At 32.9% G+C, this 25,459-nt stretch overlaps 2 long non-coding RNA genes across 2 annotated transcripts in view; both read right to left on the minus strand.

The window, feature by feature from the left end:
• LOC149908636 (uncharacterized) overlaps window positions 1–25,459 on the minus strand; it is a 306,382-nt gene that overhangs the window by 57,473 nt on the left and 223,450 nt on the right. The gene's annotated exons all lie outside the window — the stretch shown is intronic.
• LOC149908639 (uncharacterized) lies at window positions 5,096–5,804 on the minus strand. The gene is made up of 2 exons (XR_016456739.1): window positions 5,761–5,804; window positions 5,096–5,383 (listed from the first exon to the last, which is right to left on the minus strand). It is a non-coding gene; the product is annotated as an uncharacterized LOC149908639 (long non-coding RNA).

Below are 25,459 nucleotides of genomic sequence, written 5' to 3' on the forward strand. Positions count from 1 at the left end.
ATTGTCTGTGCCAAATTTCATCAAAATCGGTCCAGTACTTAGTTTATGCGTGAAAACCATACATACATACATACATACAAACCTTTCCTCTTTATAATATTAGTATAGATTATATTATATACTAATCACATAGTACTACTTGTCTCGGCTAAAAATGTAATTTACAAAAAAAGTTGCTAATCTACTCAGAAAATATACAGCCGTTACTGTTAAAATAATTTCTAAACTTGATTGAGCAGGTCTTCAGTTAAATCAAAACAAGGAAACATCAAACTATCAAATCTGTCTCCAAAAGACTATGTAAATTATTCTCTTATGTTCTATAATATTCTACCTATCGCATAAATTGGCTGGAATATCGTATCTCGAAGTTATAGCTGATTGTCTCAAGTGCTCGTTTCAGCCAATTGTTGCTTCACGGATACAAGTCGATACAACCAATCTCTATTGTGAAACAATAATTCACGGATACACGTTGAGCTACGAAATGTTTCCAATTTAATATAACAATACGAAATACAGAGAGAGCTTTTGCTGGTTAATATTAATGTTTGTTTGGCACCTTTACAAATTATTATGTACGAATATATTACACAATATTTTATATCACTTTTTTTTTGTATTCAACTAGCGGCCGGAGATTGGTTTCATTTTCGCCCCTGGTATATACTAATATTATAAATCTGTAGACTATGTTTATTTACTTGTTTGAACGCGCTAATCTCAGAAACTACTGGTCCTATTTGAAAAATTATTTAAGTGATAGCTAGTCCATGTATTGAGGAATGCTAAAAGCTTATATATTATAATCACGTTAAGACCAATAGGAGCAGAGCAATGCAGGTAAAACCGTGGGGCACAGCTAGTAAATGGCAATAGTATAATACATCGGCTGGGTGTTGTTATTAAATTTTATAAGTGTGATTGATAACTATGCATTATTATTTTTAAGTAACAAAAATAATGAAGATAGGTATGCAATAAAATATCGAATTTGTTGTTCAGAATTTAAATTGCTTGCAGTGGTAGAAATTTGATCGTGTGATTTTCACAGTTTTTTCTGTTGTTTTTCTTTATGGCGATCTGCGCGTATCAGATTGATCTATAAAACTGTCGAGCGTGTTTTGCTTTGCTTTGAATTGGGTTACATATTTGTATGGAAATCGAATTCTACATTCAAAAGAAACACTATTTTTTTTCTTTTTACAAATGGAATATCGTTCTTTTCTTTTCCTGTTCCAATACATCATAAATAATTACTAAATCCAAATTTCTTTCACGGTGTTTAAAAAAGGCTGCAGAGGCGGCATGTTTCGTCAGTCAATGTGTGTACAAGCAGCCTTAGATACGGCAATAACTTTGACTTAATATGCAATTTTTCAATATAGAATGACTGTGTTACGTTACAACGACAATCATGCTATGCTTGTATGTGTGTGTATAAAGTGTATTTTCCATAGGGAGAGATGCATGTTTATTGAGTATAATTTCTCGGAATGCATTTAGGTAACTGCTCCTTTATTCTATCGATAAAGCTTGTCACATTTTTTATTTTTAAAACTTGTACGTGTTTACTTTTCAATGCTTGGAATGTTCGTAAAATAAAGTGTAATGTTCTCTTAGCATAATCAGTGTTTTAGGTTTTTACGAAAACCTATTTACGGAGGCTTAAACGAAAATTCAATTAATATTTAATGTCTCCTCATTTCGCGTTTATAACCTTAAATTTTATGAACACTAAACATTATCTTTATAACTCCTTAAGTAACAGCATTGAAACTCCAACCTAAATAAATGATCCTTGATTTGAATAGATTGAATGGTGTAGACCGCCTCCTTGGTACAGTGGTTGGCGCGTGAGCGTAGCAGGGGGGGGTCCTGGGTTCGATTCCCGGTGGAGACGAAGAAAAAAAAATGTCTCGGTTTGGAAGGACACTGAAGGCTGATCACCCACCCACTTGTCCCTAAAGAAAATCGATCAGTGAAAGAGATGTATGAATAATGCTTCTGCCCCTTACCTCACTTGGGGACATGGGACTTCACTTGATTTGAAAAAGTTGGTGAAATGTTATGTGATGTTTTGACCAGTCTATAGACTAATAAAGTTAAGAGTAATATAAAATTAGGAAGAATAAGTAGCTAGTGACAGGCTTATATTAAATAGGACGTTCGTAAAGGTGCGCATGATCTTTTCATCACCCGCATGTTTGACAAGAGTTTCAATCAGAAAGTAATGCAAAGCTTTCTTTGTAAAGCCTTATTGACTAATGATAATAATATATTGTATTAAGTAAATAAAGTCGACCTCACGTCGTAGTGTTTAATTTGTATTAATAAATAGTTATACTTATGAATACTATCACGTATTTGAGTGACAATAATTTGTAATAACGAAACCCTTCTTCTTAATATAAGTGAGAGTTTTATTGAAGCTTAAGACCAAAAATAACAAAATGTATTTTTTTGAAATATACATATTATAATAATAGGTGTCATGTATACCGTTTCATCAAGGAGTATACTAATTGTTACCTTGCATTGTAAAATCTGCTATATGAGACAAAGACTAGCCATCATTCTGAAATCGCCTCCACAAATTTCATAGCTGAATGTATGCACTGGACAGCAGATTATCATACTGTTTGCATATGCATAGACCACGTTTGTTAGCACTAACACCTCGTGAAATAGATAATTGCCCGTATATATTACAATGAGAAGCTGTGCTGACGACGCTTACAACCTAACCAAGTGATAAATTAACCACACAAATATATACAACGTGAATTAATCTGTATTATTCAACCGATACGGCCCATAATTGCTTCCCGTATTAACGCAGCTTCGCCCGTTCGGGTTAGCGACTTCGGACCGTAATCGTTCCGTAAAATGAAAATGGGCCGTTGAAAAATGTAAAATGTTGAAAGTGTTTCGCGTTCTGTGAAAGATTTTAAGCGTGAAAGTGTAAAATTTTGCGCGTTTCAAACAATGAGATAACTTCATGGAACTCGTTTAAGTACGGTTAGAGTAGAGCGGGGAATGCTGACGCTCCTGATATTTATTTTTAAGCATCGGGGAGTTAAACGAATTACAGCTGTGGGCGTTTTTATAGATGGAGTCGGCGCGGGAGCGGTGGAATGTGGTTAGGGCTTTATAAAAACTTTATAATAATGTTTTTTTACAATAAAAACGACTAAGATATAAACTCTATGAAATTATAGAAGTTTTTAAATACATATTTCTTTTCAAAAGAGTTCAATAGGTATTACAATGTTATACATATATGATTTGAACGTGGTTTTTCAAGAATTGTTCGGCTTAACGATACCGAGTGTTTATTATATATATATATATATATATATATATATATATATATATATAAATAGAAGGGAATTTCTCAAGGTATTTAGGTAAGTGTTAGAGAATTCACTAACAGTTTTACTCTACTATGATCAAACTACAATGCTACGACGTTAGGTGACGTTAGCATGTATATCTATACAAATATTATAAAGAGGAAAGGTTTGATTTTTTGTTTGTTTGTTTGTATGAATTGAATAGGCTCCGAAACTACTTGGCGGATTTGAAAAATTCTTTCACTGTTGGAAAGCTACATCATTTCTGAGTGACATAGGCTAGGTTTTATCCCGGAAATCCCACGGGAACGGGAACTATGCGGGTTTTTTTTTGAAAACGCGGGCGAAGCCGCAGGCGGAATGCTAGTTATATATATATATTACTAGCTTTCCACCCGCGGCATCGCCCGCGCAGTCAAAGAAAAACCTGCATAGTTCCCGTTCCCGTGGGATTTCCGGGATAAAACCTATCCTATGTCCTTTCTCGGTTATCAAAATATCTCTATACCAAATTTCATGCAAATTGGTTCAGTAGTTAAGGCGTGATTGAGTAACAGACGGACAGACAGAGTTACTTTCGCATTTATAATATTAGTATGGATGTTGTTAAATACACTATACAACGTAATTTACTGTCTTTCAACGTATTTTTAACGAAATAAATTTTATTAGGTACGGTATCTTTAAAGCTTTCCTCATAGAATTCCTAATTCCTTATAGCTGTATTAACCATAACGAACATGGATTGTTTCAATTACACAAGATATACGTCGATTATTCCATAGATATCGGAGCATTACAAGTTCAGGCAAGTTTGCCAAAACCACGTGTGAATTGTAGCATGGCCGGCCACATTTATGGGCAATTAGATTGGCGAACGATGGCGTTGCTGCGTATATTTACCATTTAACATTTATACATTGGTGAACGGTGGCGATACGTTTATTTACTACTAGCAGCGCCCCGCGGTTTCACACGCGCGCATAAATGAGTTTTTTACTTTTAATCCTAATGCTCTTGTTGTAATATCAGCATTAAAAGCCTAAGTTACTCCTTAGAACAATAGCTATCTGTCAGTAAAAGTCCGGTCAAAATCGGTTCAGCTGCTCCAGAGATTCGCCTGAACAAACAGACAGACAGACAGACAAAAATTGTGAAAATTAATTTTTTGGTAAATTTATACATTCATATTAAGGTAAAAGCATCAGTAGATGACCACTTAAGGAGACAGAATATTCTTTTTAAATGTTTGACTTTAATTATCATATGAATTCAGTAAGTTTATTTTTTTGGAAACCCTGTGAAATGTGTTTTAACATATTAACAAGCATTTCACCACGTAAAATGGTCGAATAAACTTAAAAAAAATTAAAAATGTTCTTATATTAGAAATTTAGTAGTTGACCATCTAAAAACTAGAAGATGACCATATTTTGCATCAGTAGATGACCACTCAGATGCTACAATTTTAATTGGGTTATTTGTTAAATAAGAAGCAATAAGATGAAAAGATAACGTTTTATTTGAAATATAATAATAATTAGGCCTTTTTAAGCCTATAATTTAAATAAAAACAAGATTATAAAAGATCCGAAAGATGGTTAAAAAACAAAAGGACACTGTCAAACACAAACCGTAAACGTCAAACTTTTTGCCAAATTTATCATATCAAGGAATGTATCTCTGGAACATCATATACATTTCTCGTAGAACTGGTCTTCTTGGGAGCCTCTATGCAACTACTGCATCCCAGGGATAGTCGAGCACATCTTTATGCCATTTTTTGCCATTTTTTGCACCCAGTCGCATATTTTATGCTCCTCTTCTGGTGTAAGGATGGATGTCGGACCCATTTTTCGTTCCATCGGTGACTTCCCTTTTACTTTATTAATTGTAAGCGTTATTCTTGGTACACCGAACTTTTTTGCAGCCGTTCGTATTGGTGTTTTATGAAGACGAACATCGTTCACTGCTACAAGCATTGCAGCTTCAGTATAATTTAGGAATGCGCCCCTTTTCCCAGGCATCTACAAGATAAAAATTGGTTTTAGTAATAGATCATAGCCATAAATTCGTACCATAAACAAAACTAACTAACTAACTAAAGAAAATCAATCTATTGTTAAAGTAAATAAAATAGTTTATTTTAATTAATTATTATATGCAGTATATTTAAAAGATACAGAACATAATCAAAAGTTGATCACCATGGTCAATTACTAGAAAATCATAGTCAAACGGTAATTCGGTAATGGACCACCATGGTCAATTACTAGAAAATCGCAGTCAAACGGAATCAGTATTGGACCACCCCCACATCTCAATTTTGTCAACAAATCTTTAAATTTTAATTACCCTGTCATTTAAATAAACCATAAACGAATAAAAAACGAAAAACACTTACCGTCAACAAGGTGACAAAGTTCCTAGTATTCAGCTTCAAACTATTTCAATCTCTACGAATATTATTACAAAAACGAATTTATTGATTTAATGGTCCGTCACTCAACAAACAACTGACCACCATTTACTATATTTGACAGATATGGATGCGCAATTTACGCGCCTATTTGACCAGATAGCAGCACTAACTACTTATTAACGAATGAGTTTTTAAAATTGCCGCGAATTCTTATTATAACGGTTTATGTGCATTAGCGGTCAACTACAGGTACATGGTCAACTACTGGTGACTTTACCCCTATGCATTTAGTAAAAATTGATTATTTCAATATTACAAACAGACACTCCGATTTTATTATTGGTATGTGTTTACGATACATTGGCGAGCGATGGCGCTACGTTTATTTACCGCCTTATATTTCAACGGGTAATGGATTTAGATGAAAATTGAACACGCTTAGGATTTGGCGCGGCTTTTGCGTAAATTGAGTTTGAAGTGATATTTGGTAAGATTATTGGAGTATTGTTTTTGTAATACGTATCAATTAATCTTTAATGTACAAAGAATTAAATTTTTAATCAATTATTTATATAGTTGTTAACTGCAGCGTCAACCACGATGTCATACATTTTTTTAGGAATGTGATGTTTCATTGCGGTTATAAAAAATATATCCATTAAATCACTCCTTAGGCTCTCTATTATTAAAAAAAAACGATACTATAAAATTGCTCGATGCGATGTGATAGACAGACAAATAGACACACATCCGCATAATTGTGATTCTTATGAAGATAAATTATTAATTCTACGAAAGGACGAGGCCTTTGTATTTCATTTGTAATATTAAGTTAAAAAGAATGTATAAGATATTCCAGCATTAAAAATCGTAAATAATCGTATAGCTCTTGGCCTATAAAGCTCTATCTATACGTTATCGATATTAAAATTTACGATAAGGTTATTAAGTACTTAGAATGTTTACCGTGAAAATATTTTAGAAGGGAATTTCTCAAGGTATTAAGAGGCAGGCCGGAATAATTTTAATTATATTCTGTGAACAATTTGATGATGTAATTGTAATAATAAATAAGGAAATTATGAGCTGTAAAAACTTTTTAAAAGTGCAACTATGGAGTTTCTTGTCAGTTTTACTGCATACAATATACTGCTGCTGGTAAATATTAAAACTATTATGATGATTCAAAAGTGCTCCTAGAAGAAGTCTAATTGAATAAATAAATGTTTGAGTTTGAGTTTCATTTATATATATAGATACATATTCCATTTTTTATATTTAGAAACTGCATAATTAAATAGCTAAAACATTTTACATAAATTCCTAAGGCTACGAATAGTTTATTCCAAAAAAAATCGTCTTTAAACAACCTAAAATAACATTATTTCGCATAACACATTACGTATTTAGTATAACATTATTACTTATTATAATATTTGGTTTGTATCCTAAAATAAAGTATTAAATTTCGCATATTTTACACGTGTAGATAATAATTCATATCCGAGCCAAGACACTTAGGATTATTTCCTCTGAGAATAATTTTCAACAAATATGAATAAGTGGGAGCGGGAACATATCAGTCATTGCTACATTTCACCAATATTCTAATTTTTTGCCCGTTCTAAATATTTTTTAAACATTTAAGATATTATATATATATACATATATATCCATACTAATATTATAAATGCGAAAGTAACTCTGTCTGTCTGTCTGTTACTCAATCACGTCTAAACTACTGAACCAATTTGCATGAAATTTGGTATGGAGATATTTTGACACCCGAGAAAGGACATAGGCTACCTTTTATTGCAACATATGTACCACGGGCGAAGCCGGGGCGGACCTCTAGTATATAATAATAATTTATAATTTATAGTATAATTTACTAGATTCTTGCCTTGAACCAGGATAATAAAATAAAAAAAATCTGCTCTATGTCACATTTTAATATTATAATGTAGCTTTTTAGAAGTAGGTATACGAAAAAAGTATTCTTTCATAATATTAGTGTAATATTGTATTGTATCAGCCTTTCGTATCCCAATGTTTGGAAAAAGCTTCCCCGAGGCGCTTTCAAGAATCACGATCTAAATTATTAATGTAAATACAAATATATTAAGAAAACTCTTCTTCTCTCACTTATATTCCCTGTAAAATTAGATTCTTCTAGATGTTTAGATAATAATGAATATATTAAAGCAATACAAAGAAGAGACAAATTCCAAGCTCTCTGTCCGTGGTTTCGCTCGTTTAGTCTCAACTCTCAACACATTACATAATATTTAAACTCGACAAATTATATCTACACTAAATATATATGGATAATATCCATCAGAGATAATGTAGGATTCTAATGGTAAAATATTTTTTTAAATCGGTCCAGTAGTTACGGAGCCTATTCAATTCATACAATCAAATCTTTCCTCTTTATAATATTAGTGTAGATTAGTCTTACCATTTATCTAGCCTGTCTTTACTTCTAGAAAACATAACGAACGAATACAAAATTATCGAGCTCTTCTACAGAACCCCAATACAAGTGTTTCAACAAGATTAATTCGATATTGTTGTGAAATTCTTTTGAATTTTCGTTCTGAAACGGAATGTAGCTCTCACATTACATGGAATGTGATTCAGGTCGTGAATTGTGCTTGCATCATCGACGATAGACGGATGTTGCTTTGTTCGATACAATCTACGTTATAGTTGTATGTATTATTTTGAAGACTCGGCACGTGTATGGGTTAGTTTATTTAATATATTTATTTACGAAAACTTTACAGCTATAATATGATATAATATATTACATAATATGATTGACTAATGTAATTATGTTTAAGATACGTCATTTACGATTTTTAGTTATATATGTATAGTTAAAGTGTGATGTGTGTGTGCATGCGAAATTTCATAGAATTATCTTTTATTTAATCATGAAAATAAACACTAAATAAATGCTTTAATTTAAACCCCTTTTAGACACTACAAAGTATTATTTTAAAGTCATTAACCTAGCAAAAGTTTAAATGTCCTTATCCAAAGTAAGCATAGCAGTATGTATAGTTCCTTATCATAGCAGTTTTACTTAAAAGACAGTTCACACAATTAAAACAATTTAGACTTTCTTGTGACCTAATTCAACGCAACACAACGTTATAAAGCAAGTTGTTACATTATAAGATAAATAGGGTCTTCACAGAGCGAGCAGCCTCGCGAAGGAATTGTTTACAAATGACGTGTGCTGTAACTGTAACTTGCAGTAGTGGCTTAGGTGAGAACCTCGAACTTCAATAAGTCGAAGGTTCGAGACCAAGCGAACATACTGGATATAAATAGATTTTTTAATTTGATCAGCGCATGTTGATAACATCACCACTGCGGAGTTCCGTTCACGCAGTGCTCGCAAGTGGTCGCGTACTTAATTATTTTAATTTGATCAAAAGTTTATGTACGCAAATAGAAGAAAAATATGGTGAGGAAACCGACATGTCGAAGAATCAAAAGTTCGGCGACATGTGACATCTTCCAACCCGTACTTGGCCCGGGTAGTGGATTATGGCCTGTACCCTCATAGAAAGCCTTTGTGTGTGGAAGTGGTAACATGAAGATGATAACGTGTGCTGTAATTTTCCGCAACGTCCACGTAGACCAAGCTGCCTCGCACAGAAATTCGCGAGGCTGCTCGCTCTGTGTGTCCGCTTAATAGCTATCTTCATGTGCATTAATACCATCAGACTATCATGTCTTCATAATACATTAGCTATGGAAATGTTTAACGTTCGCCGCAGTATTGCGATGTGATCAAACATGTATAGTTTTAAGTCTATTCTCGTTTATTTTCAGAGATTAAGTTAATGAATATTGAATACGATTTATAGTACAGGAATAAAGGTAAAAGTAGGAATTATACTGGACTAGCTTTCCGCCTGCGGCTTCGCCCGCGTTTTCAAAGAAAAACCCGCATAGTTCCCGTTCCCGTGGGATTTCCGGGATAAAACCTAGCCTATGTTACTCGTGGATAATGTAGCTTTCGAATGGTGAAAGAATTTTTAAAATCGGTCCAGTAGTTTATGAGCCTATTCATTACAATCAAACAAACAAACAAACAAAGTTTTCCTCTTTATAATATTAGTGTAGATATATTTGAGCTACATGATGCGGTTGGAAAGTGATCACTAATATAATATTACACAGTGAAGTTTTTTTTACACAGTTACCATAAACAGTTACAATTAGTTCTACATATCAACATTTAGATACATTTACCAACGACGCGACGTAGGACTCTTTATCATTCATTAAGAAAATCATTTAAAATCCGTAAAATATTTTTTCTTTCTTTTCCTTTTAATTAAATCTACAAGAAAATAAAAACTTCAATACATCGCAACTACCCTTTGTGTGAGGACAATTACGTCAATACAAGCTAACTTTTCTTATTATAACACTTACACGTGCCGCTAACACAAGTAGGGTTATAAGGTCAACCCTTTTATAACTTACATTATATTCTATTATATCGAGTATAAATAACAGTTTAATATTTCGTGGAATGCCTAAGACTTGTTTGTGTGAAATTATTGGATTTTCAATTCAACTTAGCTATTTTGAGCGATCTTTAAAAGTGTACAGGAATTTCCTTTAATATTTAATTGATAATATTTTTTTTTGTTAGATTCTTGTTTTTGTAAAAAATTTTGGATTTAATTCAAATACTAATATTACCTATAGCTGTTACATTAAATTAAAAAATTCGTAAGTAAAGATTACTTAAGGGCCGATATTTCAATGCTTGGATAAAACTTATCCGTCCAATAAAGTATTACACGATAATATTAAAATGTCACTCAAACTGTCAGATACGGGCAATTAGAATACGTTTTTAAAATGGTAGTTTAATAGATTATTCGACGAATAAGTTTTATCCAAGCATTGAAAAATCGGCCCTTAATAAAAATAAATTACATTTAATAAATGTATTGCGTTTCAAGTTTATCTATTTAATTGTTAAAATACCTCTCTATTTCTATATAAATACAAACTCCACTTAACATAATGAGGGATCTCTTAATTACTGTAATAATAAATTGGAAGCAAAACAGAGTATAATAGATCTTGTATGCTGACGTGGTGGACCTTATCCCGCTCTAGGGAATCTACCTAGCTCAAGGCTTTCCAGGATGGCTATGAGATATGGCAAATAAATCAGTTTTATTATTAGCTGCTAATGGAAAAGTTACCCGTTACCCGGGCCGATTTTTCAATGCTTGGATAAAACTTATCCGTCCAATAAAGTATTACACAATAATATTAAAATGTCACGTAAACTGTCAAATACGGGCAATTAGAAGACGTTTTTAAAATGGTAGTTTTAAAAATTATTCGACGAATAAGTTTTAACCAAGCATTGAAAAATCAGCCCAAAAGGCTTCGCAGATATTTGGCTGTTATCCGCGGTAGTAAATATGGTAAATATTGGATGGTTATATGTATTTTGACGATTCAATAAATAACTTTGGCAAGATTCAAAGATATTAAAATCGTCGCCTTACTCCATGACATGACGTAATTGCCATGACGCGACTTTGAAATTTTACAAAGTGCCTAAAAAAGTTACACTTAAAAAACAACTACGTGTAAATTCATAGAAATTAATCCCCAACCTTACAATAATATAGCGAAATGAAATAATTTTTTTCTGTTCTGTGTTAGATAATTAAGATTTATATTTTTTTACATAGTGGCAAATAAAACGCTTTAAATATAATGAAATAGAAATCTATTTCTAAATAGGAAGTCAGTTTTATAGCCCCACTGCCTTTGATTATACTTGTAGTTGGCTTGTTTGTAGTAACGGAATGATTGTTCTAACCCCCGTATCATTAGAAAGTTTCGCTGATTTCAATAGTGTAATAGTAATGTTTGTTTTTAGATTTTGCGAACTTTGGGTTAGTTTTATTTAGTATGAGTGAATAGATATCAAACAAGTTACTAATATTTATACTTGATAGCATTTTATACATGAATGGAATAGTTGTTATTATATAAGTTCATGGAAAATTTCATTATGTTAAAATTTTATTAGTAAGCTGTAAAGTTTTCATAATTAAACAAGAAAAATAATGTTTAAATTATAAAACTAGTAATTATTGCATTTTACGTAATTCTTTAAAAATCAATACAATGAAAGATTTCAATTAAAATTTATATACAGCAAACTATACGATTGAGAAACTTGTATTGAATCGAGAACTACACTCAAGAAACTGATTCCGTACTCTACATTATTGTGCTACGCTATTGTCTACGAAGCGTAGCTACGGATTCGTAGTTGCTACGCATACGCTACGTCTCGTTTATTTTCCTTAGTAACGTAGAAGACATACGTGCACGTGTTTTTTATTATAATAGTGAGATTAATCGACAAAATATGTTTGTGAATATTTTTCCATATTATTTATTGCTCAAGGTTCACTGATATAAAATGACATAAAATTTAGTCAAATTCACACTGAAATACTTTTGCATTTATGTCTTTTTAAAAGTTTTAATGAATTGCAATTTTTCATCTACCACTGGTTTGGAATTTCGTCTCTATTGAGAAGAATAGGCGAGAAACTCGATAATTAATATTTTCAATAGATTGCATTTTAATTAATTTTTTTAGCAGCATTATTTATTGTTATAAGGTAAAAACACGCTTTATTATCATCTAGATACTAATGAATAAGGATTTACCTTGATTAAATAGCATTTCTCAAAATCTGTAGACTTCGTTTGAATTATTTTATATTTATTTTTAAATATAATATAAAGGTTGTCTGAGACTTGAAACCCTGATGCCAATAGTAACCAAGTTTGGTTCACTATCACCAGTTGACTGCTCTTACTGGTTTCGAATTTATTTTGAAAAATGGCCAAAAACTGGACGCGTGAATCCCAGCAGGGATTACACGCTGGCAAAAAATTTAAAGGCTAGTTCATATGCGAGAGGAAAGTGGAGAGCGGGAGGAAAACGTCAGTATAATGCATGGTCCCGAGGCTGTAGTGTGGTAGTATACTGTAGGTAAGCATGCACTTTGAATAAGGAATAGAGTTGAAAAAATAGAGTAGTACCTATACTTGTACGTACATATATATTATGTTTATATTTAAAAAGTAGCTGTTTCTATCTATCATTTCAATTCGAGTTCATTATATTAAGCTATTAAATGGGGTTGGTGTTATTACACTGTCTAAATAGCGTGTTTTTTTTAATTTTAGTGAATTAGAATATAAAATGCCACAAGGACATTATCTTTCGTACGTAAATCGCTATCGCTCATGCATCGCTGCAGCCTTGATCGCGACCTAACAATTTTATGCTACAGAGTTCTGAATCGAGATTGGTATTTGAACATCACTTCTATTGTTTGCTTTAGTTTTTTGGGAAAAAGCGCTTTTTCATATAAAATCGATTTGTTTGTGCTAAACGGAGAGCGTTCGGCTGAATAACGGCTAAGATACAAGTAAATAAATGGTGTGATAAAAAACTGTAGGCTTTGTACGAATACCGACACTTTTTTTTTGTATTTAGTAAAATAAATATAAAATATATAAAACAAACTTGAACATTTAGCAAAGAAATATACAAAACAGCCCTTAATATTTGTTTACAAAAAACATGTAAATTAGCCGCTTTATGAAAGATCCACATCACTAACAATAAAATACCTTTTCGAATTATTCATAAATTAAATTAATACATTTAGTATCTATATTGCTTCAAGAATTTAGTAACTAAGCAGTTATAGTTGCTTGAAACTGCAAACAATTAGCAAAATTGCTAGACTTTAATTTAGATCGTTAATTAACGTATCGCAAATATAAATATAGACAGTATGAGTATGAAAATCGATGAAAAGCATCTTTATTGTGAACTGTATTATAACTTTAGAAAATATTTCAACAACTTATTTTATGAAACTAAGGATTTAATAGATAACTATCATTAAGAAGTTGCTGTCCGTGTTCGTTCGTTATTATTATAATAACAAAAAAATATATGATATGACCGATATATTATCCTAAAACGAAAATAATTCTCTACATTATTTGTTTGGTGTGTGAGAGAAATTTCCATATTATTATACAGTTTCAGTAAAATCTGTTTAAATAATGATGGAAAAATTTCTTTGGAGTTGAATAAATTATCTCTGAGTTGTATTTTCCAAACGATAGAAGTTACTAATTCGGGAACTTTCTACTATTAACTTTCTAATGGCTAAAACTACAAAGAATAAAGAAAGACCTTGAACTTCAACCAAGTAGGTGTACTGTCAAATATTTCTATCAATTATCATTTAGTAACCATGTACAGCCTATGTCACAAACGTACCAAATGCAATTTCAACCACGATTTAACAGGTTATCAAGTACTCATGTGTTTTGGACGAATACTAGGACTGTGACGTCACACGACCCCTTTACCAAACAACGTTATGTTTCAACCATAGCATAGAGAGAAAAGTAGGCAGTCTCCTGGCGTTTAGGAGCGCACAGAACCTAAACTCGCGACGCGCAGGGTTGTCACTTGTCACATTAATATTGATATTTTAAATAATTGTACAAACACCGAACGCTCACAGCAATGGCGTGCCCCTAACGAGACCAGTCCATGAGAAGGAACCGAGTGGCGTTGTGTGCGTGCGTCAAGCTTGCGTACATGAACGGGGGCGTGGCCAAGCACTCCTCGTACATACAAACGGCGCGATGTACCTTTGTCCGAAGATAACTTACTTATCTCTTTATACTATGTTTCAACGTGGATATGTGAATACGTTATCCGATTGCCACGTTTCGGCTTGTAGCGTGTATGAATAATAACTTCCTTCGACAATTTGTTCCCACTATTTATGGAACTCCTGATTTATATCCAGAACTTCGTTAGGAATGTTTTTCGAACTGTTATTTGTTTTTTACGATTGTTTTTCATTTCAGAGGCGAGTGGATAATGTTAATTACTGTTTTGTTTTCGATGTTTCGTTGATTTTTATTCGTGTTGCGATAGTTGAATTTATTATTCGGTCAGTAATATTTTATGTTCAAAGTTGGTTTCCTTATTAGTTATTTTTATTTCAGAGCTTTGAAAGTTTTAACCGCAATCTCTTAATAATGTAAATCACTTATATAAATGATGTTTACCGCTTTGGTACAGTAGTAGATAATTAAGTTACAGGAAGATGTAGAAAAAAAACTGCATTTAATGTGAAATACTTCCCGTATCATAGACACGCAAAATTATCACAGTTAGAAGTATAATTTTTTTGTAGAGCATTAATTTCAAATTAAAAAATCAACAAAGAGCTTCATGTTATTTAATGTTTAATTAATTGATTATTACGTCTCTTTTTAACCCTCTGACCAAAAAGGGAACCTTGACTGTTAATCTGATTATTATTATTTTATTTCCTTACAACTCCTCGTAATTAGTTCAAGCCAACCATTAGTACCTACAAGTTCAAAAAAAAGTTCACACAGAAGAGGCAGACACTTCATACACGAATTTGTAGATATAGAGGTGATGTATCTTTTGGCTATAAAATTATACACCTTTTTAATCTTACTCAGCGAGGCCTAAATCAATATTTCGTTAGGCCCATATCAGGTGCTTGATACAGCTGAAAGCCTGTACGGCTTGTAACAGAATAGTAATTGATATACGCTTGTAGTACAGCTACATTTCGGAGTTTGGATTGATTTGCAAACGGTTGTTTATATCTGCATAGTGTCAGCGATTCAGGGCGCTGTGTGGTAGGATACGGGCTATTTTATATAAATGCAAAAATATAGTTAAATTTTATATACAAATTGTATGATTAAACGTTAGATTAATATTTAGCGTATTTATTAATGTACATTAAATGGTTAACTGTTTCACGTCTTTTAGATACAAAGATCCTACAATATTCAATATTACCTACTGTCACTTCGATATCATTTCATATTATATTATTTAGAGCGAAAATTACCCAAATGACGAGTCCATTAGTCCTCATACCAAACGCGATTATATAAATACGACTATAATTATTTTTACAGATTATCCTATTTAAACGTGTTACTGAACAGTGTTACTAATAATATTGATTATGTTTAACTTATTGTCTGACAATAGTATGGCACAGTAATTAATAATCTTATAGAATCCATTTGCTTAACAATAGTTTGCAAATAGATTTCTTACAAAGTTACCCATTTGTTATAAAATAACATCCTATTACATACCACAGAGCGGCCACACGAGGTGAGGTGGTGTAGCGAGCGATAGCAGCGAGTATCCAATCAAACTTTATTGTGCCCGCCTTAGAGCGCATATAAATAGTGCTGCCTGATGAACATGCGAAGCTATATGTACCTCTTAACGTAATCGATATGATATTATTGATCGATATATTATTATGTATCGTATAATTAAAGGGCTATTTTGCTGGGCTATCTTTTCTATTCTTTTCTTCTGGTACAATATGTTGTATATCACTACATAGTATAAAACAAAGTCGCTTTCCCTGTCCCTATGTCCCTATGTCCTTATGTCCCTATGTCCCTTTGTACGCTTAAATCTTTGAAACTACGCAACGGATTTTGATGCAGTTTTTTTTATAGATAGAGTGATTCAAGAGGAAGGTTTATATTTATAATAACATCCATTAAATAGTGGAGAAGTACTATTATTTTTGAGGTTTCTAAAGTGATGTCGTAAAAAATTACATTTTTTCCGCTTACATTGCAAACGCAGGCTGAACCCTACGAGTTTTATCAAAATAATGTACTAAGTATTATACACATTGAAAAGGTCTACAGAAAAGTCCGCGATGGCATATGTCTATCTCTTATGGATAACCCACAATAACATTTTTTTGTCATTTACTTTTTACGAAAAATAATGGCTAATTTTCGATGCGATTTTAACCAATACAGCATTAATCCTTAACCAATTAAATACCTTGAATAGATTGTTCGTTTAATATAGATCTATATGGCCCTTTACACCGTATGATTTAAGTGAATATTTTCGAAGATATTACAGATTTAAAAATTACGGGACGTAGCGTTTGCGGCGGTACCGGCCGGCCGCCCGGCTATCTATATACCTAATACCCGTACGCAGAGGCGGCTCGTGACAAAATTTTATGGGTGTTCACTTGAAATAAAACACTGAAAATACATGGTGTAAAGCAGTACAATTTATCAAAAAAATTACTTATAAAGAAAATGCATACGTGATACGTCTTTCTTTTTGGTGTGCAAAAATATCTACAACTTAAAGCGACAAGACCGATAGACGCCAATTGCAGTTCATTCAACAAAATATGGTACCGAGATTGTGAATGTTTTTTCATCTTGATTGAAAGATGAGCTAAGTCGTCAACGCCCGTTTCAGTCCAAGCACTCTCACCTCCGCCGGCCGCGCCCGCTTTAAATAAAAGACACGGAAAACAAAATAGTTTGTTGCTTTCATCACAACCACACAACCACGGTGTTTTCACATATTGTTCAGATTTACACACACGCGTATATGTTTTCGTTTTTGTCGTACATTTTTGCGTAAGATCAAGTTCAGGCCGTGGCGGTCCCTTAGCTTTACATTCAAGCCGAATTTGTAACGTTTTATCACACTTTTTAATGAACGCCACATTATAATTATTGTTAATTTTAACACTCACAAGTAATACTGATAACTACAGGCTATTTCAACACGTATTTTATAATTTTAATTAGAAAATTGCATGAATCGCGCGCGTGCATTGAAGTTGACTCGAGTGTTTGTTTATATTATAGAAGTGGTAACTGGCAACCTCGCGCGCAATCGCTGTCCTGCCTGGCGGCTGGCGGTAAAAACGAACCGGCAACGTTTGCGGGTGCGGCGCTCCGAATTTTGCTACTTTTCCATAGAAAATCTTTTGTTTCACGCGCAGGGCTCTGGCAAAACCCTCTCTTTCACTCCTATTGGATTTCGTATTAGGAAATGTACTAAATCTTTTTTCATTGGAGCGCAATCGTGAGCGCTCCGCTTCGCGCGTTACATAATACAGTAGGTATTATACAGGTGTATGGGATGATGGAATGATGGATATATTCATTGGTATTAACAGTAGTTTTAAAGATTACGATTGATTTTAAATAGTAATAATTAAAGGTATCTAATAATTAAATTAAGGACTATGATTTTATTATAATTATTTATGGGAGTTCACTGCACCAGCGCTCCTTAGGGCGAGCCGCCTCTGCCCGTACGAAGTCGGAGCGGGCCGCTATGTTTTTATATACAACGTTCACAGTTTTTCTGTAGTGTATTTAGTATCAGCATTGCACCCGTGCGAAGCCGGGGCGGGTCGCTAGTGTAATATAATTAAGTTATATAGTTGTATGTGTTGATATACAAATACAAAAATATGTATAAGCATAAAAAAGCCTTTAAGAGTGTGTATTGAATCGAACGCTTGACTTTGCTTTTTATTAAAAGAAGTTTAAAAAAACATAGTCAAGCATTTTGAAAAAGAACTTTTAGCATCTTGAATCGTATTCAATTTTGGTTTTAGAACACAAAGTTTAGAAAAAAATGGTTAAACTACTTAATCTTTAGCTATTATTATATCCAAAAATATGAAGACTACATCCTATCTTTCTGACTATCCTAAACCTCTTGTTACACCAACAGAATTCCGTCCATAATTTCGCCACCTATAAGTGTAAGCATCGCAATGTGGAGAAAATAAAAACAATACATTCACTAGAATATACACAGCACGTGTTCTGTAAACGGGATATTTTTCAGCGCAACTTGCACCCTATTCAATGCAACAAATTTCATTTTCTCCACAACTTTTATTGGTGTTAGCGCCAAATTTGTTCTGTCTTGAGATATTGTTTTTGTAAACGCTTAGCTTTTTAGTGTATTTTATTATATTTTTATAAAAATACATCCATACTAATATTATAAATGCGAAAGTAACTCTGTCTGTCTGTTACTCAATCACGCCTTAACTACTGAACCAATTTGCATGAAATTTGGTATAGAGATATTTTGATACCCGAGAAAGGACATAGGATAGGTTTTATCCAGGAAATCTCACGGGAAAGGGATTTATTTGAAAACGCGGGCGAAGCTGCGGGCGGAAAGCTAGTATTTTTATAAGTCGTAAAAGAGCATTAACTTCTTAATATTTTTCGAAATTAAATACGGTCGTATAAAATCATTAGAAAATAAATAGTGACGTGTAAAAAATCTAGAACACAGTTAGGTAATCGTAAGCAGTAAAATTGAAATAACTTGACAGTACAATAATCTTATAAAAAGTAGCAATACGAACCAAGACATAAATTGAATTGTTGCTTGAATATTATTGACTAGATCTTATTGAATGAACACGTTACTTTAACCTTACGCAGTAGGTATCTTGTTACCTTTTGGGATATAAAAAGGATATATTTCACATTATTCTTATCGATATTCCTTTGTAAGGTGACTTCTTGTATCTATATTATGTTTCACAAGCTAAAATATCTAGTTTTAAAAGTATTAGTATTCTAAAATCGCCAGCAAAACAATTTACAAATTCCAAATTGTTGTTCGCACTGCGCCAACAAGTCCAGAAATCTTAAGAATATTATCTTACTCTCTGACATTTATAGACCATTATTGCTACTATGTTAATGTAGATTGCCTAACAGAGCCTTAATTAGCTTTAAATCTAGCTAAATTCATTTTATCTCACTTGCGTATTACAACAGATAGTAAGGTCCAGGGTTATAGCCTTAACGAGGAATTAAGTCGAAGTTGTTTGGCTATTTATAGGTAATGTAATTCCTTGATTGTTAAAAAGGTGAAGAACCTGAAATTAGTGAATACTTACATGAATGCTTAAGGTTCATACTATTATTAGAATCACGAATGATGAAAGATGAAAGATTTTGTCTTTCCAAAAGAGACATCGAGGTATCTATATTATAATCAGGTAAACCAATATTAGACCGTATGAATATAGACAGTTTACTAAAAAAATGGGATCATCAGACAAATTGAAAACACTATCACGCTGCATTTATTATAGTTATTGATGGCAATAATATAAAACATATATACCAAGCTGAACGGGAATCTAATGCTTATTAGAAAGCGAAAGAAAGTATGAAGATAGTAATTCTGTTAGATTGCGGCGATTTTATTTATATTACCTACTAGCGGTCCGCCCCGGCTTCGCCCGTGGTACATATTTCGCAATAAAAAGTAGCCTATGTTCTTTCTCAGGGTCTAAAGATTATCTGTGCCAAATTTCATCAAAATCGGGCCAGTAGTTTATGCGTGAAAACCATACATACACACATACATACATACATATAAACCTTTCCTCTTTATTATACTAGTATAGATTACCTACTATAACAGCAATTTTTAGGCGAACAATTTTTTATGTTATGTTAGGGTTCAGTGATGTCTTATTATTTGCAGTAAGTATACGAACCTACACTCTTTTCATCTCTAATGTCTAAATATTCCTGTACAAGAATAGCCATTATAACACACTATACTTGACTGACAAGTTTATTTCAAATACTTTCCAACAAAAAGAAAATATCATAAAAATATGGAATTCAATATAATAAATTATATTATAACGTGACAGAAGCTGCACGAGCGGTTTCATATAAACGCTAGCAATATATTGTGTTCCACGGCTCCCAGACTTAACGACAAAGTTGGCCTTCGATAAGACTACTTATTTCTCTTTGTTTTAAAACTAGTTTAAATGCGAATGAAAAAATATGTTCCTTTGTGATAGGACTTGAGATTGTTTGTGAATTTACTGTTGGGTTTACCGTTATGAAAGAGTGCGTTTGAACAAATAGTATCCTTGGTTATAATTGGATTAGGTTTAAAAGTCACTAGAATTTCCACCAAAACAATTCTTGGTACATAAAATAACTTGCTTTGTATGTATACAAGTACGTAGTAACTAACCTTAGATATATTTAAATCACTAATTTAATTTATCAGATGCCTCGAAAACAGTAATATCGATGTTACTTTTCAAACTACACAAAATGCTAGACTTGTATTGTATCCCTAAAGGGTTATATATATATCGGTAAATTAAGTATATTCCCTTTTATCCAACTTTGAAATTGGTTTTAATCTGCTAGAGTTCTAAAGTTTCAAGGAATATCCTCAAATGTTTCCGTCATTGTAATGCGAATAATATTTTACACTAGGAAAACTTATGATTCAGTATGAAACCATTTTGTATCATAAATATAATAAGGATACAGTACATTTTCCCCTACTTCCTGGTATATAATAATAGGCATGTGCACGGTTTGTACTTACTCGGATTTCTAAGAAGTACTATTTTAGTTTAAGTTACAGAATATTAATTTATAAGTAAAATATCACATAAGTAATATTTTCTTGATTGCTCACTTTACAGTCATACAAAGGCTATTAACCATACAAATTACAATTAGATCAAACGTTATATATATAACTAGCTGTGCTCCGCAGTTAAAAACGCATTTCTTAACGCTTTAGCCTTTCTCGATAAATGGACTATCTAATAGTAAAATAATTTTTCAAATCGGACCCGATGATCCTGAGAATACAGCGTCCAAGCAAACAAATAAATTCTTGAGATTTATTATATTAGTTTATCTATATACTTAATATTATAAAGCTGAAGAGTTTGTTTGTTTGTTTGAACGCACTAATCTCAGGAACTACTGGTCCGATTTCAAAAATTCTTTTGGTGTTAGACACTGTTATGGCACAAGGAACAGAAATAGAATTGAAATGCCATTTTTCCGATTAGCTAAAGTTAAAAATTCATTTATGGGTCAAGGTATACGCTTTTACAATAGAATTCCTCATAATATTAAAGAGTTTAGTAGTTCTAAATTTAAAACTTATATAAAAAATGTACTAGTTCAGAGAGCGTACTACAGTATTCAGGAATATATGGACGATAAAAACCCATGGAGGGTTGTCGCGAAAAAACCACAGGACAGTTCTTTGGCATGTTATTATAATATATTATGATGTTATATGTGTGAGAGAATCATAACAGAGTAGTTGTTATGTGGCTATACCTTCCTATTATAATGTACTCTATGTGAGAGAATCATAACAGAGTAGTTGTTATGTGGCTATACCTTCCTATTATAATGTACTCTATTGTGTACAACATAATGTCGATATTGAATTGATATGAAATGCATGGGCTTACGGGCCATATTATGATATAGTCTCGGTACTACCATCGACCGCGCAAGGTGTGCGCACTGAGTCATTATTTAATATTATTTCACATATCTACCTAATTATAATTAATTATGGAGAGTTATTTAAATTCTCCGACAGCAGCGGTGGGATCGGCACTTATTACCCCCGATTCCAATACGAATAAGACTTTGTTAAACGGTGCAAATCTGCAAGTGAGTGAAACGAGTGATAGTGTTAGTGAGATTCAAGAAGATATAGCTAGTGTTAATGAGGTTCGAGAAGAACCACAATTTCCACCAATAAATCATGAGAATGTTAGCACGATAACGACAAAGTTATGTGTGGGTTTCGCAATCATCATGTCGTGCGCGCATCCCTGTTAAAAGAAATGGCAGATACACTTTCCCGAAACGAAACATTTTGTTTCCGGGTCTAACGCATAATTAAGGAAGACCGACTACGAAGCCAGCCTTTATCTACCTGTGAGGACATTATTCTTAACTTGGGAAGAAGCTAAGAAGCGAGAGGAAATACCTTTTTCGAGATATGGTATGGTAAAAAAAAATGATCGAGTTTCAACATACATCGAGTGCTCCACTACAAAGTTGTTGAAACCGACCGGCTGCGAAGGGGCTGGAACTACGCGAATATAGTAAATTCGTGGTAGAAGGTATTGCAGATGACCAGGTATGATCTGATTTATTATGATACACGCCGATTGATTTTGTGGGTCTTGATAGACATTTTGGCACAAATCATTTAAAGCGTCGCATGTTGCAAATTGTTTGCTATAACTGTGTGTTCACATGTCATTACAAACGTGACGGTAAATCTCGCCTATGAAACAAAATCAGTTAGTTTAATCAATAAGAATAACAAAGGTCCGTTGAATATTTAAGAAATAGTACAACAACGCACTTATAGTCATAAATTTGGTCACATAGAAGAGGTTTGTTTTTCTAAGCAACGGGCGGCACGCTCTTTAAGAAACAATACCCTGTTAATGTGTGTTTACAGCACGATACCTTACCACCTTACCAGCTTACAGTCACAGATGTTGCCGGCGTTAAGTTCAAGTGCCTTATTGACAGCGGGTCCGATTGGTTTTTTTTCCTTTGTAAAAGGATAGCCGCGGATAACATGACCAGGCCTCTAGAGTTTGGATACACTATACACTCGCGTAACAAGAATTGGCACTGTATCAACCTATTCATTCGCCCGTACAACATTATACCTATAACTGTTAATGATGTAAATATTATGAGCTTTGGTTGTTGTAGACTTTCGAGTACTTTCGGGGATGAAGTAACAGGTTGAGATGTTTTTACTAGAGCCGGACGTAGTTTGATTATGAATAACAATGGGAGTCAAATTATTCGTGAATTTAAAATAAAAAATATTTGTTTTTGCGGACAATAATATTGAATTTATAGACGCGGATTCCAATGATTTTAATTATGTTCATCCTGTGTGACCCATCATTGAAAGTAAAGCACGAATTTTGTGAAATGGAAATACCTAAGACTTGTGAATACAACACTAGCACAATTTAGAGTTCTTTCAACGTTTATAAGGCTTTAATGCCCTTGTTGTTAACCAAGGTCTAGATAAATTATGTGACTTCATAGCTACTTTTTATATTCAACGATGTTCTCGAGTTTTCGAAATTATAAGAGGTTACATTCTTTTGTTTAAGAAGAGTATTGAAAGTCTCACTTCATCAGAGTTTTCATTTAATTGGAATAAATGCAAGTTGCTGTTGCAACATTGAATAGGTATTCACAACAAGGTTTCATAACATCGAACGGTAGCTTCGTCAGATAAATAAGAGATATTTATTCGTGAGGTATTGTAGAGAGATTACTCCTAGCTTTTCTTAAGTCTTAGCCCCTATTGTATGAAATAAATAAAAAAGACGTAAAGTAGGATTGGTGCACTTCGCATACGGACACCCACCTGCGGAGAAATTAACAAAACAAAAAATAATGACGTCTGCTTCTTTATTAACGATTTTCGGACAAATCTCGTTGTTGAAGTACACACAGATTCCTGTTCAATAGATTATTATGGTTCAATTTTCCTACAAGAAAGTAATGATCAACTTAAAAATCGAATATTAAAATCAAAGAATCACTGACACAGAAAGTTGTTATCATAGTTATTGAATAGAGTTAAAAGGTTTAAGAAGACCTCAAGCATAATCAATTAAGCGTTATCATTTTAAAATATTAACAGATTAAAATAGTCTCAAAGCATCATGTCATAAGAAAAAGATTTTCTCCTCGTGTTCATAGATGATGGGCTTACATACAAGCTTTTGATTTCGATGTCGGTACCTACGCAAGGGTGCAAGAATACCGCATGTAGATTTGATTAGTAGAAACTAATTGTCTCCACATAATGTTCAATTCGGGCAAAAATAGTAAAGATTCGCGACATGTGCGATGAAATTACATTATTGATTTAAGTTTAAGGTTGTCACATACGATAAAAAAAATGCCTGCTATATAAACTTCTTGTTTTGTTAGGTGCAAATGAAGTGTTATCATTCGTTTATTGATACAATCATTTCATGATTATTTGAAACATTTAAGTTTGGAAATCCTGCAAAAATTTAGTGCAATTTCGTTAGAACGTACATTGAACGTTTTAACATCGCAAAGTTAATAAAAGGCCCTCTAGAGCTGGACAGTCGACTTAACATCCGATAGAAAATGTGTCAGAGCCACTTCATACATTACAATCGATACGAATGGCACTTACGAGTTTAAGAAATGCGCATTGGTAATTGTTGACGCATTTACTGGTAAATATTGTCACCTAGTTCCTGTTAAAAATGTGTCTTCACAAAAAAAAAGAGCATGTTAAGCGCTGTGTTTTTGTTGTCTTATTTAAGGCGCTGAAAGGAATAGTAGCCGATCAAGCTACGTCATTTGCAGGTAGCGAACTCATAGACTTGTGTTGACAGTGTTCTTTTGAGTTTTACAAAATTACAAGCGGGATGAGTTGCGCTAACGGGTTATTTTAAAAGGTTTATGTCTGTTCTTAAGTTCATTGTTTCATTATCGCTGAAAATCATGAACTTAGATATTGGCATTCTACAATTATTGGCAAAATTCAACTTACTTGGAATTGTATTGTATGAAAGAAACGACAGCACAGGCGACAGCCCATTGCAATTGTCTATAGGCTGCAAGTCCACCGCGTAATAATGTTTTAGTACGAGTGTCAACGCTTTAGTAGTTAACCTATTTGAAATTAGGAATAACACAAAAGTCAGGATGGACGAGCAATTGTACGTCTATAAGGCTCGTATTGAAAAAAAAAAAGCATTATGTTTAATGTTGATGATTTTGTGTTAGTAAGAAAGAACAGCCGATTGTAACATCAATGTTATTTTACTCGTTTTAACAGTCATTT

Source organism: Colias eurytheme, chromosome 5 (assembly GCF_061535395.1).
Source record: "Colias eurytheme isolate Ceu_HAF_F1 chromosome 5, ilColEury1 Martin Lab GWU primary, whole genome shotgun sequence".
NCBI classification, from domain to species: Eukaryota; Metazoa; Arthropoda; class Insecta; order Lepidoptera; family Pieridae; genus Colias; species Colias eurytheme.